At 32.4% G+C, this 23,104-nt stretch overlaps 1 long non-coding RNA gene across 2 annotated transcripts in view; it reads left to right on the top strand.

The window, feature by feature from the left end:
* LOC103503744 (uncharacterized) overlaps positions 1-18,972 on the top strand; it is a 28,874-nt gene extending 9,902 nt beyond the window's left edge. For both annotated transcript variants that reach the window (XR_540876.3, XR_540877.3), the window contains exon 9: positions 18,551-18,972. This is a non-coding gene — a long non-coding RNA (uncharacterized LOC103503744). The remainder of the gene's footprint in view (positions 1-18,550) is intronic.
* Positions 18,973-23,104: the final 4,132 nt, after the last annotated feature.

The raw sequence follows: 23,104 nt of genomic DNA, 5'->3' as shown, positions 1-23,104 counted from the left end.
TTTTGCATTAAAATATGCAATTCTATTTTAACTATTTGATTGAGGAGGTCTAGTCACTCTTTTAATTGAAAAACTATTATTTAGTTGAAGAGTTCATAAAGTTACATGTTATGAGATACAAAGGATAAAATAATTTTGGTTTTAGGTTGAAGATTTAATGGGGTTTAGCCATTGTTTGTGATACAAAGAACAAAATTGGTTGGAGAGTTCATAAATTGGAAAAATTAAAAGATATAGATGATTAGAGAATTTGGATATAAAGTCTGAGACTGAACTGCAGCTTTTTGAATGAAGGCAACATGCTATTGTTTGGATGGAAGTGTTGATTATTATAGGCAAGGTCAAGAAAATGGACAAATAATAAGACTTGTGGACGAGTTGTCAAGTTATTATCATTGGAACATGGTGTTAGAGATTCTATATTGAAAAAGGGAAAACACAGATTTGTTGTCTATAATTATGTATTCGATGACGAATGCAAATAAGTGAAAACAAGTGAATTTTGGATTATAGTATGTGATTGGACTTAACATTTTGATTGAAGAAGTCTGGTCGTTTTATCGTTTAAAAAGCTAAAGTTTGGTTGAAGAGCATAAAAAACGGAGAAATGAAAAGATACTTGGGATAAGAGTTTAACATTCGAGATTGGATTAAAGTATGTGATTGTACTTTAACTTTTAATTCAAGAGGTTTAGCGTTCTAAAGACTAAAGTTCAATTGAAGAGTTCGAAAAGTGGAGAAGTTAATAGATACCGAAGATAAAAGAATTTTGTTTAAGGTTGGAGATGGACTTCAACATTTGGATTTAAGAGGCCTAGCCACTCTTTGGATTTCAAAGTACAAAATTTGTTGAAGAGATCATAAATTTGAAACATCAAGAGATATATAAATAAAATTAGTAATGGTTAAAAGTATGAGATGGGACTACAACTTTTTGATTGACGATACAAAGCCATTCTTTGGATTAAAGTGTAGATAATTGGATGCAAAACTAAGAATATGGATGAATAAAGGTCCTTAAAAGACTATGGATGATATATTGAAAGAGGAAAAAGACTAATTTGTTGTTGATAGTCATGTATTCCATGATGAATGAAGATAAGGAAGGATAAGAGAATTTTGGATTGAAGTGTTTAATTTTATTTCAACTTTTTGATTAAGAATGTATAGCCGTTCTTTGAATTAAAAAACAATTATTTTAGTTGAAGAATTCAGAGAAGTGACATATATTAGGAAATACAAATGATAAAATAATTTTAGTTTGAGGATGGAGACTTGGTTAAAGGAAATTTGGTTCAAGGTTCCAAATTGGACTTCGACATTTAGATTTTATGGGGCCTAGCCATTCTCTTGTATATAAAGAATAAAAGTGGTTGGAGAGTTCATAAATTAGAAAAATTAAGAGATGCATAGGATCAGAGAATTTAAGTTTGAAGTCCGAGGTTGGAGATTGGGCTTGAAGATTTGGATTAAGGTTGGAGGTTGAAGAGTATAAAATTGGTTGAAGAGTTCAAAAAAATGAACAAATTAAGCGTCACTTAAGATAACTTGGTTTAAGGTTGGAGATTGGACTTAATCATTTGGATTATAGGGACTTAGGCATTATTTGCACTACAAGTATAATATTAATGGAAGGGTTCATAAATTGGGAAAATAATTGATCAAAGAGTTCATAAGTTGGAAAAATTAAGAGATGTAAGATTAGAGATTGTTGGTTTAAAGTTTGGGATTGAACTACAACTTTTCGAATGGAAGCAACATGTCATTGTTTGGATGGAAGTGTTGATTATTGGATGCATAAAGTGAAGAAAATGGACAAATAATAAGACTTATGGGGGATTTGTTCAAGTGATTGACATATTGTAATGTTAGAGATTATATATTGATAAAGGGAAAACACAAGTTTAATGTTGATAGTTATGTGTTCCATGAAGAAAGCAAATAAGTAAAGATAAGGTAATTTTGGACTAAAGTATTTCATTGGATTTCAACTTTTTGATTAAAGAGGTCTAGTTGTTCTATGGATTAAAAAGCTAAAATTCGATTTGGGAGTTCGAAAAATGAAAAAATTAAGAGACAATTGAAGATTAGAGAAATTTGGTTTAAGGTTGGAGATTGGACTTCAAGATTTGGATTAAGATTGGAGGTTGAAGAGTAAAAAATTGGTCGAAGAGTTCGAAAAATGAACCAATTGAGTGCGACTTAAGTTAATTTGGTTTAAGGTTGGAGATTGGACTTTAACATTTGTATCATACAAAGATCAACATTGGTTGAAGAGTTCATTAATTGAAAAAAATTAAGAGATACTCGAGATTCGAGATTGTTAGTTTAAAGTATGAGATGAGACTAATACTTTTTGAAGTGTAGATAATTGCATGCAAATCTAAGAAAATGGACGAATAAAAGTCCTTAGAAGAGTCATGGACAATATATTGGAATGGGAAAAAGACAAATTGTTGTAGATAGTCATATATATTCCCTGGTGAAGGAAGGTAAGAAAAGATAAGAGAATTTTTTATTAAAGTGTGTAATTTTATTTTATCTATTTGATTGAGGAGGTCTAGTCGTTCTTTGAATTGAAAAGCTATTATTTAGTTGAAAAGTTCATAAAGTTACATGTGACGAGATACACAGGATAAAATAATTTTGGTTTAAGGTTGAATTTCGATATTTGGATTTAATGGGGCTTAGCTATTGTTTGTGATACAAAGAACAAAATTGGTTGGAGAGTTCATAAATTGGAAAAATTAAAAGATACAGATGATTAGAGAATTTGGATTTAAAGTCTGAGACTGAACTGCAACTTTTTAAATGAAGGGAACATGCCATTGTTTGGATGGAAGTGTTGATTATTGTATGCAGGGTCAAGAAAATGGACAAATAATAGGACTTGAGGATTTGTCAAGTTATTGTCATTGGAACATGGCGTTAGAGATTCTATATTGAACAAGGGAAAATACATATTTGTTGTCTATAGTTATGTATTCCATGATGAATGCAAATAAGTGAAAATAAGTGAATTTTGGATTATAGTATGTGATTGGACTTAACATTTTGATTGAAGAAGTCCAGTCGTTTTATCGTTTGAAAAGCTAAAGTTTGGTTGAAGAGCATGAAAAATGGAGAAAGTGAAAAGATACTTGGGATAAGAGTTTAACATTTGGGATTGGACTTCTCAACATTTTGATTGCACATGTGTGGCTATTTCTTTAGATTACAAAGTAAAAATGTGGTTGAAGAGTTCATAAAGTTTTGATGGAAGACACCAAGCGATTCTTTGGGTGACAATGTAGATCATTGGATGCTGAGTTGGGGAAATGGACAAATACTACCTTTAGGACTTATGGACTATTTGTTCAAGTGATTAGTATTGAAACGTAAAGTTTGAGATTAATACCTTGTTGAAAAAATATGAGTAATTTTTGTAAGTCTGAGATTAGACTATAACTTTTTGATGGAAAGATACCAAGTCATTCTTTGGATGAAGAAATGATCTGTTTGAAATTTGAGATTGGGCTATAATTTGTTGATTGTTGACACCTAGGTATTCTTTGGACGAAGTGTAGATAATTTGATGCAAAGTAAATAAAATGGACAAATAAAGTTACTTCTTAGACTTGTGGACGATTTGTTATAGTGGTTGATGTTGGAAGATAAAATTAGGGATTATATGTTGATAATTATGTATTCCATGATGAAGGCAAAAGAGTAATGATAATAGAATTTTGGATTAAAGTATATGATTGGAGTCCAACTTTTGATTAAAGAGGTCTAGTCATTCCATAGATTAAAAGATACTAGAGATAAGAGAATTTTGGTTTAAGTTTAGGGATGGACTTCAACATTTAGATTGAAGAGGCTTAGTCATTCTTTGGATTACAAAGTACAAAATTGGTTGAAGAGTTTGTAAATTGAAAAAATTAAGAGATACATTTGATGGAAGACACCAAGCCGTTCTTTGGGTTAAAAATTAGATAATTGGATGCAAAGCTAAAGAAAATGGAAGAACAAAGGTACTTATAACTTATAAGGCCAATGGATGATAGTTTGAAAGAAGGAAAAGACAGATTTTTTTGTTGATAGTTATGTATTTTATTATGAAGGAATATAAGAAAAGGTAAGAGATTCTTGGATTGACGTATGTGATTTGATTTCAACTTTTTGATTCTAGACGTTTGCTGTTCTTTCGATTAAAAAGCAAAAATTAAGTTGAAGAATTCATAGAATAAGAGATACAAAGGATAAATAATTGTGGTTGAAGGCAACATGCTATTGTTTGGATGAAAGTGTAGATTATTGGATGCATAATCAAACAAATGGACGAATAAAGTTACATCTAAGACTTATGGAGGATTTGTTCAAGTGATTGACATTGAAACATATTGTTAGTGTTATATATTAAAAAAGGGAGAAGATAAATTTGTTGTTGATAGTTATTTATTCCATGATGAAGCCAAATAGTAAAGATGAAAGAACTTTTTATTAAAGTATGTTATTGGACTTGGACTTTATGATTGAAGAGGTCTAGTCATTCTATGGATTAAAAAGCTAAAGTTCTCTCGAAGCGTTTGCAAATTATGAGACATTGAAGATGAGAGAATTTTGGTTGGAGGTTGATAATTTTGTTTAAGGTTGGAGATTGGATTTCAACGTTTGGATTGAAGGGGCCTAGCTATTCTTTGGATTACAAGTACAAAATTGTTGAGGAGTTCACAAATTGAAAAAATTAAGAGAAACATAGGATTAGAGATTGTTGGTACTACAACTTTTGGATGGAGACACCAAGTCGTTCTTTTGATTAGAGAGTAGATAATTATGGACTAATAATGGTACATATAAGACTCATTTACGATATTGGAGAAAAGAAAAATTTGTTGTTAATAGTTATGCATTCCATTATGTAGGAATAAGAAAGGAATTGAGAATTTTGGGATTAAAGTATGTATTGAAAAAGGAAGAACCAAAGAACAAGGTATCATGGAAAACCTAGCAGAGGGGGAAAAAGACTACAATAGAAACCTCTCTTATTATTTTCTAATAATCAAGAGTACAAGTGAGAAGAATATATATGAGCCATAGTAAGCCCAAAAAAAAATAAAAATAAAAATAAAACTAGGGTACAATAAATTACATAAATACAATTGGGGCTAGCAGTTAATTTCCAACACCCCCTTTAAGTTGGAACTGAGGTTATCGTCGATGGTCATTGGTTTCGTGATAAGATTTCATCGTGGTTTTAGGTGGTCGTTGGTTGATATTCGTCAATGATGGCTAGGGTTTCATTGTTCCTTCGCTTTGATACCATATTGAAAAAGAACAAAGTAGAGAAAAGCCAAGCTATACTTGGAAAACCGGGTATAGGGAGAAAAAAATCATGATAAAAGCCTTTCTCAATATTTTCTAATAATCAAAATAGTACCAGAGGGAAGACTATATATACATGTCATAATAAACATAAGAAAAAAGGAAATAAAGCTACGATACATTAAATTACACAAATACCCTTGGAGCTATAAACACTTTACTTTCCCCTAACTTCTAAAAGTATGTGATTTCATTTCATCTTCTTTATTGAAGAGGTCTAGCCGTTCTTTGGATTCAAGAGCAATAATTTAAATGCAGAGTTAAGGAAATTGACAAATTAAGAGATGCAAAGGATTCAATAACTTTGGTTTAAGGTTTAAGAATTGAGGATAAAGGATAAAAGAATTTTGGTGTATGTTTGGAAATTGAACTTCGACATTTTGATTCTTTGTATTTCAAAGTACAAAATTGGTTAAGCAATTCATAAATTGTTATAGTATTTTGGATTAAAGTTTGAGATTAGACTACAACTTTTGAAGGTAGTGTGTCATTGTTTGGATGAAAGTATAGATTATTGGATGCAGAGTTATGAAAATTATAGAAAATAAGAGATTTTTGGATTAAAGTATTTGATTGAACGTCAACTTTTTGATTATGGTTGGACGTTGAGAGTTCGAAAAATGAACAAATTAAGAGACTAAAAAGTAGAAAACCTTGATTTAATGTTGGACTTCAAGATTTTGATTATAGTTGGAGGTTGAAGAGTTTAAAATTGGTTGATGAGTTTGAAAATGAACAAAATACGAGTCACGTAAGATAATTTGGTTTAAGGTTGGAGATTGGACTTCAACATTTGGATTGAAGGGACCTAACCATTATTTGGATTACTAAGTACTAAATTGGTTGAAGAGTTCATAAATTGGAAAAAAAATTAAGAGTATGAAATTAAAGATCGATTTAAAGTATGAGATAGGACTACAAGTTTTTTATGGAAGACCCCCAGCCGTTCTTTGCATTAAATTATAGATAATTGGATGTGAAGCTAAGGAATGGGAGAGTAAAGGTACTTATAAGACTCATGGATGATATATTGAAAGAGGAAAAAGACAAACTAGTTGTTGAGAGTAATCTATTACATGATGAAGATAAAAAAGGATAAGAGAATTTTGGATTAAGGTTTGTGTTTTTATTTCAACTTTTTGATTGAAGTGGTCTAGTCGTTATTTAAATTAAAAAGAAATTGTTTAGTTGAAGAGTTTAAAAGATTGACAAATTACAAGATACAAAGGATAAAATAATTTCGATTGAAATTTGAAGGAATTTTGGTTTAAGGTTGGAGAATGGACTTTGACATTTGGATTTAAGGGGGCCTAGCCATTCTTTGGGATACAAAGTACAGAATTGGTTGGATAGTTCATAAATTGGTATAATTAAGAGATGCATAGGATTTAGAGAATTTAGGTTTGAAGTCGGAGATACAATTTTTGAATGAAGGCAACATGTCATTGTTTGGGTGAAATTGTTGATTATTGGGTGCAGAAACAAGAAAATAGACAAGTAATAAGACGTATGGAGGATTTTTCATGTGATTGTCATTGAAACATAACGTTTGAGATTTTGTATTGAAAAAAGGAAAACACAAATTTGTTGATAATTATGTATTCTATGACGAAGGCAAACAAGTAAAGTTAATTTTGGATTAAAGTATGTGATCGGACTTCAACTTTATTGTTGAAGAGGTCTAGTTGTTTTTTGGATTAAAAAATTGAAGTTCGATTGAAGAGTTAAAAAAATGAACAAATTAAGAGTCAATGAAGATTAGGAAATTTGATTTAAGGTTTGAGATTGGACTTGAAGATTTGGATCTAAGTTGGAGGTTTAAGAGTATAAATTGGTTGAAGTGTTTGAAAAGTGAACAAATTAAGCGCCACTTAAGATAACTTGGTTTAAGGTTGGAGATTGGACTGTTGGGACCTAAAGATTATCTGGTCTACAAAGTGCAATATTGATGGAAGAGTTCTTAAATTGAAAAAATTATCGATTGAAGAGTTCATAGATTGGAAAAATTAAGAGATACATGGGATTAGAGATTGTTGGTTTAAAGTTTAAGATTCCACTACAACTTTTTGAATGAAGGCAACATGACATTGGTTGAATGAAGCTGTTGATTATTGGATGCAAAGTGAATAAAATGGACAAATAATAAGACTTATGGAGGATTTTTAAGTGATTGTAGATTATATTTTGAAAAAGAGAAAACGCAAATTTGTTGGTAGTTATTTATTCCATAATGAGGCAAATAAGTAAAGATAAGTGAATTTTGGATTAAAGAATGTGATTTGACTTCAACTTTTTTTTATTAAAGAGGTCCTGTCATTAAAGTCCTATCGAAGAATTTGAAAAATAAACAAATTAAGAGGCATCGAAGATTAAAGGAATTTGATTTGAGGTTGGAGATACTTCAAGATTTGGATTAAGGTTGGAGGTTGAAGAGATCGAAAATGAACAAATTAAGAGTCGCTTAAGATAATTTGGTTTAAGGTTGGAGGTTGAAGTTCAACATTTGGGTTTAAGGGACTTAGCCATTGTTGGCATTATACAAAGTACAAAATTGGTTGAAGAGTTCATAAATTGGAAAAATTAAAGAGGCGTTTGGAGTAAAGAGTGACTTTAATAGTCTGAGGAGTATAATAGTCTGTTTTTGGGGTGTTGACTATTATAGTCGGTGCTACTATGTTTGCGTTTGGGGTGCATACTTGAGGGGAGTGGAGTGGAGTGGGCTATCTTAGCCCATCTCCACATTTGGGGCATAGATTAAACAAAAGGCGGATTAATGTTATTTTACTCCCTTTATTTTGCGTCGAAATCCCTTTCACACATTGTTCCACTCCCTGCCTCACATTGTTCAATTCTCTCAGTTGGGTGCATCTCGGGACAACTAGGAACTTTGTTTTTCTCGAGGTCAATCTCGGTCGAGATCGACCCCGAGAGTCTTCTCAAAATTATAGAACTATTTGAAGGAAATTTCTTGGACTTTCTCAGGTCAACTTTGGCTCGAGATCATACTACATTAGCTTATGTTCTTTAGCTTGGGGCTATCTCGGGCCAACTTTGGCCCAGGATTGTACTAAATTACCTTATCTTCTTTAGCTGGGGGCTTTGGCCCGTGATAGCCTCAAGCTAACGAAGATAAGCATAATGTAGTATGATCTTGGGCCAAAGTTGCCTCGAGCTAAAGAACATAAGCATTATGTAGTATGATCTCAGGCTAAGGTTGCCCAGAGATGTCCCCGAGAGAGATTGAGAAATTTTCTCCAAATAGTTTTTAAAATTTGGGAAGAGATCTTGGGGTCGATCTCGACATAGATTGACCGCGAGAAAAACAAAATTAGTGGTGGTCCCGAGATGCACCTGGCTGAGAGTGGAAGAGTGTGTGGCAGGGAGTAAAATAACATTAATCCCCTTTTTACTTAATCCATGTCTCAAACGTGGAGTGGTCTAAAATAACCCACTTCACTCCCCTCAACTCTGCACCCCAAACACGCCCTAAGAGATACATAGGATTAAAGATGGTACTACAATTTTTTGATGGATGATACCAAGCTTTCTTTGAATTAAAATTTAGATAATTGGATGCAAAGCTAGGAAAATGGACGAAGAAAGGTCTTTAGAGGACTCATGGATGATATATTGAAAGGGGAAAAACACAAATTTATTGTTTATAGTCATGTATTCCGTGATGAAGGAAGATAAGAAAGGATAAGAGAATTTTAGAATGAAGTATGTAATTTTATTTCAACTTTTTGGATTGGGGAGGTTAACCGTTTTTTGAATTTAAAAGCAATTATTTAGTTGAAGAGTTCATAAAAGTGACATTACGAGATACAAATGATACAAAAAAATATGGTTTAAGGTTGGAGATTAGACTTCTACGTTTAGATTTAAGGGGGCCTTGCCATTCTTTGGGATATAAAGAACAAAAGTGGCCGGAGAGTTCATAAATTGGAAAAATTAAGAGATGCATAGGATTGGAGAATTTGGGTTTAAATTGGAGATTGGACTTGGAGATTTGGATTAAGGTTGGAGGTTGAAGAGTTTGAAAAATGAATAAAGGGAAAACACAATTGATTGATGAAAGCACATAAGTAAAGATACGACAAATTTTGATTAAAGTATGTAATTGGACTTCAACTTTTTGATCAAAGAGGTCTACTCATTCTATGTTTTAAAAAGCTAATATTCGATTGCAGAGTTCGAAAAATGAACAAATTAAGAGATACTCAAGATTAGATAAATTTGGTTTAAGGTTGGAGATTATTTTAGAAAAATTACTAATCGAAGAGTTCATAAATTGGAAAAGTTAAGAGATACACAAGACAACATGCCATTGTATGGGTGAAAGTATTGGTTATTGGATGCAAAGTGAAGTAAATGGACAAATAGTAAGACTTATGGAGGATTTATCAAGTGATTGTTATTGGAACATAACATTAGAGATTATATATTGAAAACAGGAAAACACAAATTTGTTTGTAGTTATTTATTTCATGATTAAGTTAATTAAGTAAAGATAAGTGAATTTTGGATTATAGAATGCGATTGGATTTCAACTTTTGGATTAAAGAGGTCCAATCGTTCTTTGGATTAAAAAGCTAAAGTTCGATTAAAGAGTTCAAAAAATGAACAAATTAAAAGACTATGAATAATTCAGAAAATTGATTTAAGATTGGAGATTGGATTAAGGTTGGAGGTTGAAAAATATAAAATTTGTTGAAGAGTTTGAAAAATGAATAAATTAAGTGTCACTTAAGATAATTTTGTTTAAGGTTGGAGATTGGACTTCAACATTTGGATTCAAGGGACCTAGCCATTATTTGGATTATACAAAGACCAAAATTGGTTGAAAAGTTAATAAATTGGAAAAATTAAGAGGTACACAAAGTTAGAGATTGATAATTGCATGTAAAGCTAAGAAAATAGACGAATAAAGGTCATGTATTCTATGATGAAGGAAGATAAGAAAGATAAAGAGAATTTTGGATTAAAGTAATTTTATTTTAACTGTTTGATTGAGGAGATCTAGCCGTTCTTTAGATTGAAAAGCTATTATTTAGTTGAAGAGTTCAAAGTGTCATGTTACGAGATACAAAGGATAAGATAATTTTTATTTAAGGTTGAAGATTGGACTTTGGCATTTGAACTTAAAGGGGCATAGCCATTCTTTGGGATACAAAGAACAAAATTGGTTGGAGAGTTCATAAATTGGAGAAATTAAGAGATACAGATGATCAGAATTTGGGTTTAAAGTTCGAGATTGGACTACAACTTTTTGAATGAAGGCAACGTGCCATCATTCGGATGAAAGTGTTGATTATTGTATGCAGGTTCAAGAAAATTGACAAATAATAAGACCGTGGAGGATTTGTCAAGTTATTTTCATTAGAACATGACGTTAGAGATTCCATATTGAAAAAGGTTAAACATAGATTTGTTGTCGATAGTTATGTATCATGATGAAGGCAAATAAGTGAATTTTGAATTATAGTATGTGATTGGACTTAACATTTTGATTGAAGAAGTCTAGTCATTTTATTGTTTGAAAAGCTGAAGTTTGGTCAATGAGCATAAAAAATGGAGAAATCAAAAGATACTTAGGTTAAGAGTTTGATCATTGACACCTAGGCATTCTTTGCATGAAGAGTAGATAATTGGATTTGAAGTAAATCATAAGGACAAATAAAGTTACTTCTTAGACTTATGGATGATTTGTTATAGTTATTGATGTTGGAATACAAGATTAGAATTATATGTTGAAAATGGGAGTACAAAAATTTGTTGTTGATAATTATGTATTCCACGGCGAAGGCAAAAGGGTAATGATAAGAGAATATTGGATTAAAGTATGTGATTAGACTTCAACTTTTGATTCAAGAGGTCTAGCCCTTCTATAGATTAAAATGCTAAAGTACAGTTGAAGAGTTTAGAAAATGGACAACTTAAAAGATACTGAAGATAAGAGAATTTTAATTTAAGTTTGGAGATGGACTTAACATTTGGATTGAAGAGGCTTAGCCACTCTTTGGATTACAAAGTACAAAATTGGTTGAAAGTTGATAAATTGGAAAAATTAAGGGATACATAAGATTAGAGATTGTTGGTTTAAAGTATGAGATGAGACTATGACGTTTTGATGGAAGACACCAAGCTATTCTTTGGATTAAAAATTAGATAATTGGATGCAAAGCTGGGAAAATGGACGAATAAAGGTACTTATAACTTATAAGGCTAACGGACTATATTTTGGAAGAAGGAAAAGACAACTTTTTTATTTTTTTTTTGATAGTTATGTATTCCATGATAAGAAAAGGTAAGAGATTTTTTTATTAAAGTATGATTTTATCAACTTTTGATTTTAGAGGTCTAGCTGTTCTTAGGATTAGGAAGCAAAAATTAAGTTGAAGAATTCTAATAAGAGATACAAAGGATAAATAACTTTGGTTGAAGGTTGGAGGTTGAAGGCAACATGCTATTGTTTGGATGAAAGTGTAGCTTATTGGATGCATAGTCAAGAAAATGGACAAATAAAGTTAAATCTTAGACTTATGGAGGATTTGTTCAAGTTTGAAACATAACGTTAGAGGTTATATATTAAAAAAGGGACCAGACAAATTTGTTGTTGATAGTTATGTATTCCATTATGAAGCCAAATAGTTAAAGATAAGAAAATTTTGGATTAAAGTATGTCATTGGACTTCAACTTTTTGATTGAAGAGGTCTAGTCGTTCTATGGATTAAAAAGCTAAAGTTCAATAGAAGAGTTTGACAATTTAACAAACTAAGAGACATTGAAGATAAGAAAATTCTAGTTGGAGGTTGAAGATTGGAGTTTAAGATTTGGATTAAGGTTGGAGGTTGAAGAGTTAGAAAAATGAACAAATTAAAAGACACCGATGATAATTTGGTGTAAGGTTGGAGATTGGACTTCAACGTTTGAGTTGAAGGGGCTTAGCTAATCTTTGGATTACAAGTAGAAAATTGTTGAATAGTTCATAAATTGAAAAAATTAAGAGAAACATAAGATTAGAGATTGTTGGTACTACAACTTTTTGATGGAGACACCAAGCCATTCTTTAGATTAAAGAGTAGGTAATTGTTTACGCGCCTCTCATATGCTTATTAATAAATTCGTTGATGTTACATTGAGGTTCTATGTTTGCAACTACGCTACGTGATAAGGCATGATCCTCGCATACGAGATGTTCTCTATGTCTTTAGGCTAGGATCGTGCAATAAAAGGTACACATTCTTTCCACGCATAATTACTTAATTTGCGTTGAGTATAAGTAATTATGCTCAAGTGAAAGCGAGGCGATAGGTCTACTGGGTAAGCCAGGGTCGAACACAGGGAGTTTCTATAAATTTTAGCTATAACGTCTACTTATCATTCCAAGCGGTATAAATGTCTATATAGTGTAAAGTATGTGGGTATGTATGTGTGTATTAGTTCTACTATTTACAATAGAGATTCTATAGAAGGTGATATGGAATGGTGTGAATATTGGATAGTGAACTAACTTGTATTAAAGAAATGTGAACGAAGGTCCTTGATGTGATAGACGTCACTTAACCATCTTAAGGCGAGCAACTTCTTGGTGTTTAAATGCCACACTTGGTCACCTTCAGGATACAAATGATAAAGATAAATTAGGTGATAGCTATTTGGATTTTCTTATTTATAAGAGTCACATTACCTCTCTTTTAAGATGGAGAACCTCTTAGTGTCAAGATTGGTACTTTTGTTCTCCTTTTGGGAGACAAATGATGGAGGTTAATCACATGAATAGAGTTTATTTCAAACTTTTTTTTGCGCACGTTTAACTATGTCCTTGCTACTTACTCTCTCCAGAAGTTGGCGATGAACGTGCTAGGCTTTTCGATTTTATTCACCTATAATGGAAGGAATAAGAAAAAACAATGTGGGAAATGAGGAGGCTACACGTGGAAGTGGGGAGGAGAGCAAGGAAGTTGGAGACCACGAGTTAGTAGTGGGAATTAAAAAGGTGAGAGGAGGGAGCAGCCCATTTTTTAGAGAAGAAAGGTTGGGCTTGTTTCCTCCTCGAGGGGTAGGAAGCCAGAGAATTTCCAGGTTCTTTCGTTCTTTGTTTGTTCTTCATTTGTCCTTGTTGTTTTCTAGGTATTAGTCATTGTCGTCTGGATTTCTGGTTTGTATTTCTTGTTAGTGTTCTATTTCATTTTGGAGTGTGAATGATCGCTTGGATCGTTATTTCTAAGTTTGTGCTGTAAGTTTGGTAAATTTCTTTGAATGTCTCAATAGAAAGAATAGGTACTTGTTGGTACCTTACATTTGGTATCAAAGCTTATCACCTGGGCTAATGTACGATCATGGCTAAGAAAGTGGAAGAGAAACTGGATATGGTAGAACAAGGGATTTTGAAGCTCCTATTGATGGAGGAGAATATAGCACTACTGTTGAAGAACATAGTTGAGATGAATGCGTAGATCGATAAGTAATATCAGCACCATCAAGTCATCTTGAAATACATAGAGGGGATCATTCGGGATGATTCGTCGAGGAACCAAGTGGTCGAGGGTTCTTCGAGCAAAACTAAGAGCGATGAACCAACTGTCACGGCTCTGTCCACGGAATCGAAGGAAGAAGAGAAAGCTGATGAGGGGCGTTCAACAGATCGTAACAAGTTCAAAAAGTGGAAATGCCCGTGTTTAACAGAAATGATCTGGATTCTTGGCTATTTCGGGTGGATCGATACTTCGGGATACATAACTTGTCTGACTCGAAAAAGCTTACAGTGGTTGTCGTTAGCTTCGTCGGGCCAGCGTTAGATTGGTACTGATCCCAAGAGGGGTGGGAAGCTTTTAAGGGATGGGACAACTTGAAACAAAAGATGTTGGTGAGATTCGGTCCATCCGAAACGGCACATTAGTGGGTAGATTCCTCACCATTAAGCAAGAGGCTACAGTGGAGGAATATAGGAACCGATTCGATAAGTTGTTGGCACCAGTAGCATTCCTACAGATCGTGTTGTTGGAAGAGATGTTCATGAATGGGCTAAGCCCATGGTTGAAATCAGAAGTGGAGACATTGGAACCATTGGGCTGGCCCAAATGATGAGGCTGGCTTTGAAAATAGAGAATTAGGAAATGTTTTGGAGAGAATGTGGGCTGAGTAGTGTTTATGATAGCAAACCTTCAATAAAACACATCACACATGCAATGCCAATATGGCAAGTGCAAGTGACACTATGGCGGCAAGCGATTGGCCAATGAGAACGATTACCCTGAGAGAATTTGCAGCTGGGGATAACCGCCGAGACGGTCCTACCAAACAGCTAACGAATGCTGAGTTCCAAGCAAGAAGGGAGAAGGGGCTGTGTTTTAGATGTAGGAGAAGTATCATAAGGGGTATAGGTCTAAGGCCAAAGAGAACGAAGAATTGCATCTATTATTGGTGAAGGAGAATGGGGAAGAGCCGGAAATTTTAAGAATACTTCGATGTTGAAACAGAGATGAAAACGATTAAAGTGCATAATGTAGAAAACCTGAACATCGAATTATAAGTTAATTCAGTGGTAGGCTTGACAAACTCGGGAACCATGAAAATTAAAGGGAAGATAGAAGAGGAAGAGAGTTTTCCTGGTGGATTGTGGGGCTACCCACAACTTTATTGCTGAGAAGTTGGTGAAGAAACTAAGTTTGCCGCTGAATGAGACGCCCCAACTATGGAGTAATACTGGGTTTGGGCACTGCATTAAAAGGCAAAGGGAGATGTCGAAGTTTTGGGTTGGGGAATGGAAGGTCAATGACAGCTTCCTACACTTGGAATTGGAGAAGTGGATGTGATCTTAAGAATGCAGTAGTTGCATTCATTAGGAGTTACTGAGATTGACTAGAAAAACTTAGTGTTGTCATTCTATGATTAGGGGTAGAAGATGACAATCAGGGGGACCTGAGCCTCACGAAAACTCGAGTTAGCCTAAAAAGCATTATGAAGACCTGGGAAGAAGATGACCAAGGGTTTTTGGTGGAATGCAGGGGTGGAAGGGGGGAGATAACAGTTGAAACAGAGGAGGTGGAAGAGCCAATGTTACAGAGGAGGAGAACCATATAACCGCCCTAATTGACAAATATGCTGATTTGTTTGATTGGCCGAGAAAAAGGTGACAATCAGGGACGGATCCTGTTAACATGCGACCATTCGATATGCATACCACCAAAAGGAGGAGATGGAGAGATTGGTGGATGAAATGCTTGCCTCTAGGATTATCAGACCAAGCATAAGTCATTATTCCAGCCCAGTTTTGTTAGTGAAAAAAAAAGATGGGAGCTTGAGATTTTGTGTAGACTATAGAGCCTTGAACAATGTAACCATTCCCGATAAGTTTCCAATTTTGTTGATTGAAGAGCTTTTCGACAAACTAAATGGAGCGAATGTATTCTCAGGGATGGATATCATTCGATTAGAATGTGCCCTGAAGACATCGAGAAAACTGCCTTTCGCACCCATGAAGGCCACTATGAATTCCTGGTAATGTCATTCGGCTTGACCAATGCTCCATCGACCTTTCAAGCTCTAATGAACCAGGTGTTCGTACCCTACATGAGCAGGTTCGTACTCGTTTTCTTTGATGATACCCTAGTCTATCGTAGAGGGGTGGAGGAATATGTGCAACATCTAGAAGTAGTACTGGATTTGTTGAGGGAAAGTGAATTATATGCTAATCTGGATAAGTGTAGCTTTACAAAGCCAAGAATTAGCTACTTACACCCCTTCATTTCAGAGAAAGGGATTAAGGTGGATCCTGAAAAGATAAGATCAATAAAGGAATGGCCAATTCCCACAAATGTTCGAGAGGTTAGAGGACTTTTTGGGCACTCTGGTTACTACCGCAGATTTGTGCAAAACTATAGCACTATGGCAGCTCCCCCCACTCAACTGTTGAAAACAAGGACGTACAAGTGGAATGAAGAGGCTAACACAGCTTTTGAAAAGCTCAAGATGGCAATGGTGACCCTTCCAGTATTGGCTATGCCTGATTTTAATCTGCCATTTGAGATAGAATCAGATGCATCTGATTTTGGAGTGGGGGCAATGATGACTCAAGCCAAGAGGCCAATTGCTTTCTTTAGCAAAACCTTGAGTATGAGAGATAAATAACGGCCGGTGTATGAAAGAAAGTTAATTGCAGTAGTGTTTGCAGTCCAGGGGTGGCGGCCATATCTGTTGGGAAGGAAATTCACTGTGAAAACCGATCAGAGATCCCTAAGTTTTTGCTTGAACAGAGGGTCATACAACCCCAGTACCTTAGTGGATAGCTAAGTTGTTGGGGTATTCGTTTGAGGTGGTTTATATAGGCTTGGAGAACAAAGCAGCAGATGCATTGTCACAGATTCCACCTACGGTGCACTTGAACCAACTGACTGCCCCAGCTCTTTTGGATGTGGCTGTCATTCGGGAGGAGGTGGAAAAAGACCCAACATTACACGAAATTATCAAACTCATAGAGGAACACAAGTTGGAGATTCCACGTTACACTATGCAGCAAAGGGTACTGAAGTTAAGGGCAGGCTGGTACTTTCGAAACCTTCCTCCTTATTACTCACAATTATGCATACTTACCATGACTCGGTCTTTAGGGGACACTCAGGCTTCCTTAGATAGAACTTACAAGAGAATGACTAGTGAGCTGTATTGGAAGGGGATGAAGGACATCAAGAAATATTGTGATGGGTGTGTGATATGTCAGAAAAATAAAACATGTGCTCTATCTCCAGAAGAGCTGCTGATACCATTGGAAATTCCTGATGCCATTTGGAGTGATGTCTCCATGGACTTCATCAAAGAGGTCTAATCCTTCTTTTGGTTACAAAGTAGAAATTTGGTTGAAGAGTTCGAAAAATGGGCAAAATTAATAAGAGAATTTTGGTTTAAGGTCGAAGATTGGACTTCTACTTTCTCTAATTAACAATTTCAGAAAATAAACAAATTAAGAGATACATAGTTCGAATGTTGGTTGGAATTCTGAGATTTGTCTAGAACTTTTTGATCGAAGACATCTAGCCATTCTTTTGTTGGTTGAAAAGTTCAAAAAATGGACAATTAATAAGAGAATTTTTTTTAAGGTCGAAGATTGGACTTCTACTTATTTTTATTGAAATTTTCAGAAAATGATACATAGATTGAATGTTGGTTGGAATTCTGAGATTTTACTACAACTTTTGTATCAAAGACATCTAGCCATTCTCAGCCTTTGGGGATAGGTTTCAAGTCGTTTTGAAGATCTCTTCTAGTCCCTTTTTGTCATGAAAGCTAATCAGTTAAAGCACGTTTTGAAGCTTTGTAGGGTTCTTATTTTGTTGGTTCTGAAGATTCTTGATCTTAGTTTGCCTTGTTTTCTCCATTCTTGTTTTTTTTTTTTTTTTTTTTTTGGCTCTGGGTTCTGGATTCTTTGCCTTTATTTTGGTTTTTTTTTGTTGGTTTACTTTTTTCAATGTGTTTTGCTTGTTCTTTTCCTTGGTGGAGGTTTGTAATTTGAGCGTTATTCAAATTAACTGGTTTGTTTTGTAAGTTCGGTTATGTTTATATCTCAATATATGAATGTTCTATCGAATCCAAACCCCAAAAAGCCCAAGACGAATGCCAAATATCTATCTATAATTTATATGTATAATTTGAATGTTGCTTACATAGATTATATTCTATAAACTTCCTTGCAAATCTGAGTGAGGTCTTAATAAATATCTATTTATAATTTGGATGTTGTCTTGGATAATTCAATAGACTTACAGAATCATTGAAATTAATTCCTTTGGTTCATTATAATGATTTGGACTCACTAATTAAGGTAATTGATAAAATACCTATTACGTTACATGTGTTAAAATGAAATCGATGGAAGAAATAAATGTTACAGAAGCAAATCAATTTCTAAGTGTTTGTTAAACAGAGAAGAAAATGGAGAATGCGAGAGTGAAACCCAGTGACTAAGCCTTTTGTTGAACACAAAACAAAAAGTGAGAATTTCCAAAGAGATATTAGAACTAAGATTGCAACACCAGTTGTTCTCGACATTCATTTAACTGAGGCTTAGTCTGCTGCTGTTCAGAATCTCTTTCCATCAGTTTTGGCTTCCTTCATGAAACCCTCGAAATAGAAGCATTTAAGTATCACTAGATAGATATTGAGATTCAGTTTATTATGTCTGTGCAGGTGCTTTTGGTATCTATTTCTATTTCATCCCCAAGACTTTGTTCTTCCAGGTTTACCTTTCACATATGCCTAAGTCTTCAGTGTGTGTCAATTTAAAATTTTAATTTTAGATAATATCTGGTTGAATTGTGAACTAACGGGAGAGGATTTTATCTATTGCGAATTTAAAGTCTACTGCTCTTCAAACCGTAGGAACCAAATTTTTTATTTAATCATTTTTTTTTTTAATTTAAGCCTAAAACTGCCCGATCAGTTTTTTTAATAGAAAAAGGAGTTTGGTGACTGATGTCTTATAACTGTTATCCCATTTACTACAATCAACAGTTATTTTACAATTGTCTCAACTTTTTGTATGATCTACTGCTTGTTTTGGAGAAATTGTATGTTCAAATTGTGTGCCAACTGAGTGTCTGAGTTCAAAATTCTTGATATTGGCTTATATTTGGGATGATGGTACATTGCATGAGTTCTCAACATAATCATATAGTACATTTTTTCAGTACACCGGGGAAAGTTAAAAACTTGAAAACAAAGATTGCATTTGGTGAGGCTGTAATATCTTCTTTTTATAGCTTAAATTTCTTGGGATGTTATTTCTGGCACTGCATATTAACCTTTTAGATCTTTCTTTTGCTTTAGTGTTAGATATTTCATGTTAGAACTAAGTGGGGTGTTATTAATTCACATCGATATGTTCATCTTTCGGTAAAATTTTGTTGGATTAAATTTGGTTTTTATACATCTGGGTAGCCATGTATTTTGCTTCTGATGTGCAGTTGGTTTGGATTGCTTTCTCTAGCAGTACTATAGGTCTTTGTGTTTATAGATTTCAACAAAGATTCGTTTTTTAAATTATGTGTTATTCAATTGGGTTGCTTCTTAATTAATGTCATAGACTAGTCTACTTACTGCAATATTTACCATCTTTAAATCTTGATTTGACGAGGAATATTTTTAATAGCTGATAGACTCTTATCGATGATACTTTATTATCAATAGACTCTAAACGTTGGATTTAAATTTTGTTATATTTATAAATTCATTTGTATTATGACATTTATTATTACTTTAGGTATGATAGTTATATTTGTAACTGTTCCTAGTGTTATTAAAATATTTTCTATACTAAATTATAAAAAATGTTCAACTTCAAAAATATAGATTTTTTTTCAAAAATATATCTTATCAATTACTGAGAAGTTTCAAAAATTCTTTTAAACATATAAAAAAAATTAAGTACTCATTAATCCAATCTTCAAACTAAATTTTATATATCTTAAACTTAAAAAAATAAAACTAATATTGATAACTACACTATAGTTAATTTTGTATCAATAGGTTGATATTTCTATCATTATTTTTACAGAACATTAATCAATATTTCTAAAGTCTATAAGTTAAAAAAAATTATCAAATAACACTAATATTAATATTATATAAATAATAGAATATTTACTAACTTGTACTTTTTTTTGACGTTTTTGTTTTTATAATTTTTCCTCCATCTAAATTGTATTTTTGCAAAATTAAGAATTTGACATGTCAATCAATATGATATTTAAATCCTTGTTTAAACATAAAAGTGAACTTAATCTTACAAAATTCCAAAGCAAAAAATTATCCTTTAAAACATACCAAAACAGTTATTAATAAAATAAAATAAAAAAAGTTAAATTTTATCAATGAGAGTATTTCTTAACTTTTTAAAGTTAAATTTTATTTTATGAAACTTTTTAATAATTTAAGAAAATTTTAGAAACAAAATTTTAATGATTTTCGATTCGCAATTAATGTTAAAGATCCGATTCACAATTAATGATAAAGTATCTTTAACATTCTTTTTTTAGGATTGAGGACATATTTGAAATTTGTGAAAATTTAGAAGTAATATTTCATTGTGTAATTTAACATATTGGGGTTGGGGACGAGGATTTCTGAGGTCATCTTTTCGTCATCTGCCCCTACGTGAAAGCATGTTGGGACTTCTTGTCTATGGACATCACCTCGGCCCTCTTCTTGTCTACTATGCTTGAAGATCATCCTTTGGTAGTTTTCGTAACTAGGTTAATCTAATTATATATCACCTAACACTAAGATCTTCTTTCTTTACTTCCGTTTTCAATTTGGAGATGGATAACTCAAAACAAAATTCTTCTTTTAATTTGAACCGTATGAAATATCAATTTAATAAAAATATTGGTTTCTTAATTTGATAAAGACTTTGTTGGAAATATTGATAAAATGTTGATTTCGAACAATTATAACAACAAAAAAATGAAAATACAAAAAGAAAAGTGTAAATTAGTAAATAATCTCATTTAAGTAAACATGTCTAGTAGTTATTGACGTTAATAAAATAGTTGTATCTGAGGCATTTTGATGTTTATTTGAATTTTTTTACTATAATGAAAATATATTTCCAACCCTTTTATCGGTATTGAAAATATTAACATATCGATGAAAATTTAATATTATAGATCAAACTAGGTGATTAAACACATAGACATTGATTATCAATGCTTTAAAAACGTTTTAAAATGCTTTCGAAAAAAAAACATATATATACATATGTGTGTGTATATATCCCAATTTTATATAAATGAAAAAAAATGTCTTCCCTTCAACATCAAACCAACTTCCAACAAAGCAAGGTTTCGCCCTCACATTTGATCGTCGTCTTAAGTTAAACTATAAAACAAATATTTCATCCAATTAAGTTCTTCTTGGGCTATCAGATACTTTGTTCAATCAAATATGTCAGGATTGATCATTAACTTCCTACCATAGCTCGAGTTGTTATATGATTGCAAGGATTAAGTCATTGCGTCCTACACTAGATTCAATTGAATTAGTTTATATAAAAGTGCGTTTCAAGATGATTTTGACATAGTTTAAAGAACTTATCCTTAAAAATACTATTTATTCGTCACAATCATGCATTATGCTTAGAAGCACATAGAACGACAAATTTTATATACTATTGTTCCTTCATTTATTTTAAGTCCGCATTGGCATGCTTTTAAAAATAAAAATGGGGTCATCTAACATTGGTATGAAAAAAAAAACGTATGATATTTATGTAATGCTAAAAATTTTCTCTCTTTCAAAAGTAATTTTAAGAGTTTAAAAATAGCTAGTATGTAATTTGTGTTAACTTGGCGTATTTAAGCGACAACTCTGCGAAAGACAAAGCTTCTTCAATAGTTTTATATATATATAGTTAACTAGTTCGATACTACATGCTTTGTTTGAATGTACATGTTTATACAAAATTAAAGATGTGTTGAAGAAGCTCAAAAGAACTTAAGTGGTGATGTTCGACGGTAATTAATTAGCCAGCTGATATTTAATTTTATGATATTGTCGATAAAAAGTTGCTATAAAATATCTACTTTGAAAAATAGATGAACTCACATTGATATTAAGATTTGGAAAAACAAAATCCACATATGCTCACCTCAATCGAGATGGCGAATCTTTGATTTGATCAGTGATAGAGTCAGATCGAAGACACAAAACGGGTTTTAATATGTGCATCTATTTAACCCACATAGGCAGAAATTAGGCTAAAGTAATACAGGGTTATTTTGAAAATTTAAAAACCAAAACACAAGTTCATGGTAAAAAAAAATATATGTATATATTGACTAATTAAAATTGAAAAATTTCAAAGTATAAGATATACTAACGCATAATAAAAACATAAGAATTAAGGACAAAAAATTGATATGACCTTTCATTGTAGGGCATGAAGTTAAAATCCTCAAAACCTTAATTATTGTACTAAAAATAACTATATATTTAGATCCTCATAAAAAAAATTATATTTTTAGTTCCTACGTTTGGATGAATATATACATTCGGTTCTAAGTTTTAAAAATAGACATTTTTAGTCCATGGCTTTATGAGAATAGACTAATTTGGTCAAGTTTTCGAAAAGGTACATTTTTAGTCAATTAATTTTTAAAATACGTTAAAAGGCCTCCAAACCAACTTTATACTTTTATTTTAAACAATTATATTAAATTTTAAATTAGAATAATAACTTATAAAAATCATATCCTCTTTCAAACTTTTTCTTTTAATTTTAAATATCATATAATTATTTTTAGAAAATCAGATAAAAATGAACTCTAACATTTATTAAATATATTTCTTTTAATAAGTGGAGACAATATTTGTTTCGCTCATAATGAAGGAAGGAATAATTTTAGTTTAGTTGGTTCAACTTATTAATTAATGATTAATAAATATTGAGTATAAATGAATATTATCTCAACTTTAAAAATGAAAATACCAAAGAAGAATCAAGTTTAAAGACTATACTTACATCATTGGTTCGACTACGGTTGCTGTGAGTTTTTTCAACTTAAAATCTGATCCAAATCAATTCTTTTGATTTTTTCCAAACACAGACCAAGAAATATAATTTGATTCTAAAAACCAAATAGATCTATTTCAATTGGTTTGGTTTTTTAATATTTCAATTTTTCGAATCACCCCTAATCCTTTCGGGGACTATTTATGAAACTTCTATCAAATTTTTATGATTTA

This window comes from Cucumis melo, chromosome 4 (assembly GCF_025177605.1).
Source record: "Cucumis melo cultivar AY chromosome 4, USDA_Cmelo_AY_1.0, whole genome shotgun sequence".
Classification (NCBI taxonomy): Eukaryota; Viridiplantae; Streptophyta; class Magnoliopsida; order Cucurbitales; family Cucurbitaceae; genus Cucumis; species Cucumis melo.
This window is presented reverse-complemented; position numbering and strand designations above follow the sequence as displayed.